A 6,219-nucleotide genomic window follows, 5' to 3' on the forward strand; every position below is an offset into this window, starting at 1 on the left:
TTGCTTATTGTGTCATAATACTTCAGGATTAAGTTAGAATGGAAACATTCCATTTTTAATAATTTGACTTCACTTCTTTCCACCCATATTAGATAATAACCCTGCTTTAAATTTGAAGGTCCTGTATGAAAATATAATACAATGTAACTTGCCCTACTTTAATCCTTTCAATTAAGTTAGTGGGACAGGGTACAACACATTGTTGTTTGGAATTTGGAAATGGACATAGTTATAATTCAACAACCAGGATCCCTAAACTTAAACTACGTCTTATAATAACAGAGTTTCTGCAGCTCAAAAATAATTCAGTACAGTGGTACCTCGGTTCACGAACTTAATTTGTTCCACGACTCTGGTCGCGACCTGAATTGGTCGCGACCCGAATCAAATTTTCCCATAAGGTTCAATGTAAATATGGTTAATCCGTTCTGAACCATATGTATTTTTTTTTTAACCACAAAACCATGAAACAAAGTACAGTACAGCACAGTATGAAGAGAGAGAACGCTGACCTTGCTCGAGGCGACTTCTGGCGTGGAGGACAGGAAGGCGGGTGGGGAGGTGGTTATTGTTTGGGGAAGAGTCCCCCTCCAAAAGGACATCAGAGAGATCTCCTTCAGGGGTTTCCTCTCTTCTTTGCCTCTTAGCTGCAGGCTCAGTTCTGGGGAAAAATCTGTCTAAAGTCAGTTGTTTTTTCCTGCGCTGCATAACCTTCTGGAAATGAGAGACCATGTTGTCATTCATCATGTTCAACACTCTGTTTGTCACAGTTCTGTTGGGGTGGTGCTTCTCAAAGAAATCCTGGTACTCATTCCATTTCTCCATGATGGATTTTAGCACATCACTGCTCACCTCCTCCCCGTCCTCCTCTTCCTCAGTGGAATGCTCCTCACCAAGCGCTTTCTGCTGCTCACTCTGATGCTCAGCATGTTCTTCTGTGGTCAACTCCTCCTTATGGTCCTCAACAAGCTCCTCTATGTCTGCACCATCAACAACCAGACCCATACTCTTGCACATGGACACAATCTCCTCCACTACCTCTGCATCAGACCCTTCAAAGTCACGTTCAGCGACACATTCTGGCCACAGTTTCCTCCAGGCTGAGTTTAAGGTCCGGCAGGTGACATTGGCTTTGTCAATGAGGCTGATGCAGTGGAGGACATTGAAATGTTTCTTCCAGAATTCTTTCAGAGTCAAAGATGTTTCTTCAGTGACATTGAAACACCTGGTGAAGAGCGCCTTTGTGTAGAGCTTCTTAAAGTTGCAGATCACTTGCTGGTCCATGGGCTGCAGAAGAGGTGTCGTTTTGCAGGGGAGGAACTTGACCTAAAGGTCATACTCAGCGTCCATATCATCCACCAAGGCTAGAGGGTGTGCTGGGGCTTTGTCCATCAGTAGAAGGCACCTTTCAGGCAGTTGGTTGTCAGAAAGATATTTTTTAATGGTGGGTGCGAACACCTCATGCAGCCATTCCATGAACAATTGCCTTGTGACCCAAGCTCTTGCATTGGCCCTCCACATGACAGGCAGTCTGGCCTTGTTCACATTGTGTTCCTTGAATGCACGAGGGGTCTGGGAATGGTACACCAGTAGTGGCTTAATCTTCAGCTCGCCGCTTGCATTTGCACACAGCAAAAGGGTCAATCTGTCCTTCATGGGCTTGTGCCTGGCAGTGCCTTTTCCTCCTGCGTGATATAGGTTCTCTTTGGGATCTTCTTCCAGAAGAGCCCTGTCTCGTCGCAGCTGAACACTTGCTGAGCGACGTATCCTTCCGCCTTCATGAATTCCTCAAATTCTGTCTTGTAGGCTTCTGCAGCAGCCTTGTCAGAACTGGAAGCCTCACCATGTCTTGTCATACTGTGGATGCCTCTTCTCTTGCGGAATTTCTCAAACCAGCCTCTGCTGGCTTTAAATTCTTCACTTGCTGCACTTGTAGAGGGTTTTTTTTTTGCAGTAAATCACTGTGCAGTTTCCTGGCTTTTTCACAGATCATAGCTTCACTAACGCTATCACCTTCCAGCTGTTTCTCATTCAGCCACACTAACAAAAGTTTTTCCACCTCTTCCAGCACTTGTGTCCTCTGCTTGGTTAATGTCATTACTCCTTTTGCCACATCAGCTCCTTTGATGGCATCTTTATTCTTCAAAATAGTTGAGATTGTCGACTTCGCCATCTTGTACTCCAAGCCCAGATCAGTCACACGAATACCACAATCGTGCTTTTCTACAATTTCCTTCTTCAATTCAATGGTTATTTTCTTCAAAACCTTATTCTTACCAAGCTTGTTCTGCACTTTCTTTGGAGCCAAAGAAAGCACACCAAAAAGCTTTATAGGACGTCTGTTTGCTACCGCGATCTCGCCTACAGGAAGCCACAACCATGTGTCAGCAGGGAAAATGGCTGCGGATCCTGTTCATCACCCGATGCGGAGTTCGTGAACGGAAGCAAAATTTTGCGAATGGAGCTGTTCGTGAACCGAATTGTTCGTGAACAGAAGCATTCGTGACCCGAGGTACCACTGTATTAGTGTATCTGTAGTTTATTTATATTGTGGTTAAGGTACATCCAATTGTAATGGTAAAGGCACTGAAACTCTCTCTTTCCTGATTGTCATTTGGGGGTTTATACAAAAATAACTTTTTTAAAGGGCTGATTTGACCCTGGTAATCCATATTGATTAGTCAGTAATTGAGACAAAACAAATAGGAGAATAATTAACCTTTTTGTTGCATGTAACAGAAGTTTCTGAGAAGATGTAATGGTATGTGGGAATGACTTTGGGAGACAGGAGGGAGAGCTGCAGACTGGGCAACTGGCATGTAAAAGATATCTCAGCCCACAGAAGGAGAGAGGGAGTGGGAAATGTTTCCCACACTGTCCCTCCTTCTGTGGGCTGAGATATCTTTTACACGCTGATTATCCAGTCTCCCTCCTGTCTCCCACAGTCACTCCCATATACCATTACAGAAAACTAGTCCAGCCCATGTTTAGTTTCAGATGTGAATTGGATGTCTTAAACTTACAAAAAAGAAGATATAACTCTTTCTGTCTTAATAACCTGAGGCTAGAGTAAAATGTGATACTCTTCACTAAAAGAGAATTCTACAGGCCTGGAATAGTAGGATAACTGATAAACATACCCAGGCATCCTTGATGTGCCACACTGGTCTGGCATGACAATATTTTATCTAGAGGAGCCTGTACTCTAATTTAGATGTGGTTCCAGATATTTGGTACTGTTTATACACACTCAGTTTTAAGTGTGGCCTGAATAATTAATACAGTTTAAATTTGAGACATGAATTTCTTTGTTTCAGATAGCTCTATATAATTTAGGCAGTAATTGCTAATGAGAAACTCCAGAAATAAACTCCAGAGTGAGGCTGTGTTGAATTTAGGTGAACTTAGGCAAAGAGTTCATAATTTGACAAAACTCTTCCCAGACTGCTTCACTTTGGAACATGCAGTTAGAAACACAGAAACTTTGAGCATTCCTTGCCATAAAATTTGGTCTACCCACTTTAAAAATCTGCTCCAGAGGTTAATGGTCCTCCCAGATCACATGGAAAGTGGTCCTCATGAAGCGTGAATTGATGACAATTGCCTCCTCTCTCTTCTTTCTGTGCAACTTTTAGTTCTGCTAGATCAGCAACAGTTTCCACATGGACGGAATTCTGCCATTCATGAAATGCCTTCCCTAGAACCAATCTTCTCTTTTTTAGAACTATTTGAATTGGTCATTGTCATTAGTTTCTGAGTCATTTCCCTTAGTGGATAACAACATTACATGCTTGTTAAATTTAGTTAACAGGGAAAATAAAACCCACACCAAATTGACCCTAAATATACCTTTTAGTTGAGGATACATTCTGCAAATTTCCATTTAAAGCAACTGCACAGATGAATTCCATTAAAGGAATATAAAAGAGAAAGGCATGAGCACTAATTATTATTCATGAATTATTCCTCATTTCTCACTGAACTCATCCCATGCTTGAGTAATTGTTCTTTCATTGAAGAAAAGGTTGCGTTGCTTTCAATAAATAAATAAATAAATAAATAAATAAATAAATAAATAAATAAATGGATGAAATACAATACCTAAAAAGAGACTATGAAGGTCAAGTTTAAGCATTAAATTTGTTGTCATAAGTTCTCATTGTGAAGTGAGTCAGTATTCATAGACTGGTTGAAAAGATTTGAGTTTGTATTCTAAGAGTTACCTCAAGCAAGAATTCACCAAATGCTATTCTTCCCCCAACTAAATGTGATGTTTGTCAGAATCTAGCCTTGCCAAAAGCAATAAAAATCCAACTACATATACTAAGGCAGCCTTGTGTTGGAACTGCCTGTCTCAAAATCCCCAACAAGTTTGGAAAAGGTGCATAAAGGCTTCTTCCTCCTATGAAATATTTAGATTTCAGTATATAGAATATGTTATGGGCTGCTGCATCTCATTATTTGTTCATGTACTTATTTTAAACACTTTACCTCAAGCTTTACTTAAATTGGTTTCCAAAGTGGTTTATGGTATGATAATCCTTGGACATGCAACCACATGAGAACCAGGTGGTATAGTGTGGAAAATGCTGGATTGTCACTAAGAAGACCCACTTTCAAGTTCACCCTCAGCCACAGAAGGTCACTGAGTGACTCTGGGCCCATCACTATCTCTCAGCCTAACTATAAAGAAGTGGGGCGGGGGAGGGGGTGGCAGGAGAAACAAGCCCAAATACTACTTTCTAAAGTTACTATTGTTGTCACTACCAGCTAGAAGGGAACAGTCTGATAGGTGCTAGTGAAGAAAAGCCAGAGGAAGGTGCAAAACCAATAGAATAATGGATGATCTACAAAGAAAAAAAGCTATGCATTACCTTGCTTTTCTTCTTTCTTTTGATTCTGTAGCCTACTGGCATCTCATGGATCATGGGAATTGGTGCAAAAGTTAAGAATAAAGGATGTGACCTAGGAGATCTAAGTTAGAATCACCACTCACAATAAAGCTTATTAGAGTGAAAGAAATGGCGTCAAAAAGAGTCCCACTAATTGCATAGCATTCAGAAATCTAATTATTGTGTTTAGACTGAATCAGGTGCCTGAAAATGTTTTACAACTCTTTCCATGTTTTGCAAAATGTCTGTATGTCAAAAAGCTTCTTGAAACTGAAATTCCTAGATATTGCTACCGGTTTGTGACCTACATCGACTGTGTCAGAGTCTGCTCTTTGTAGTCTTCAACAGTCAAAGTGATGTGGTGAAAAAAGAAAGGGCAGGGAAATAGAGCCAGTTGGCTCCCTGGCCCTCACTTGCTTAATAACTTCCTAGAGAAGGAAGATATTTCTCCACCCTTCCTCTTTAATGTGCTTTAAATATTGTATTCCTATTTGCTACAGAAATAGGCTGCGGTATGTAGGAGTGCCTGAAAATCTGAAACGTTTTAAAGGCCTTTTTTCATCCCTCCAGGAATTCCATAGAACATCACGCATACATGGGCTTATAATGAATACAGGATGCGTATACTACTAAAGCCTAGTTAAACGAACTTGGAGAAAAGAAGATCAAAAACGTGGAAAATAGAAACATTTGGATTGAGTAATATTCATGTTCATTGGATGTGTATTGCAAAGTACTTTTATATATCAGATGAAAGAAGTGACAAGGAAACACCATTAAAACATGGAAAAATGTATTGGAATTATTAGATATTGATTAGGGTTTTTTCTTATATTTTTGCTTTTGTTATATTTCTGATTTTTTAAAAAAGTTCTGCTATTTGTTCATGAATACTACTATTGGAATACAAAATGTTCCAGGCTACGACCTTATATAGCCAAAAAGGTACCATTTCTATACAAAATGGAGGTATCAACAAGCTTGGAGGAATCCTAACATTTATTGAACCAAAAACAAAAACAGAAAAAGTTAGGAAAAACATAGAAATATAATGGGATAATTTACTTATAATAATTAAGAAAAAGCAGCTATTTATTCCGAGCAGTCTTCTCTGACCTGCTAGGACAGTGTTTCTCAACCTTGGAAACTTTAAGATATGTGGACTTCAACTCCCAGAATTCCCCCACCAGCCATGCTGGCTGGGGAATTCTGGGAGCTGAAGTCCACATATCTTAAAGTTTCCAAGGTTGAGAAACACTGTGCTAGGATTTTATAGAAGCCAGAAACCCTGCGCATCTGGAAGGCATATAGTTGGAGAAGGCTGAAC

This window comes from Python bivittatus, unplaced genomic scaffold (assembly GCF_059951505.1).
Source record: "Python bivittatus isolate LINGU-HERP-01145 unplaced genomic scaffold, Pbiv_v1 ctg000350_np1212, whole genome shotgun sequence".
Lineage (NCBI taxonomy): Eukaryota > Metazoa > Chordata > Lepidosauria > Squamata > Pythonidae > Python > Python bivittatus.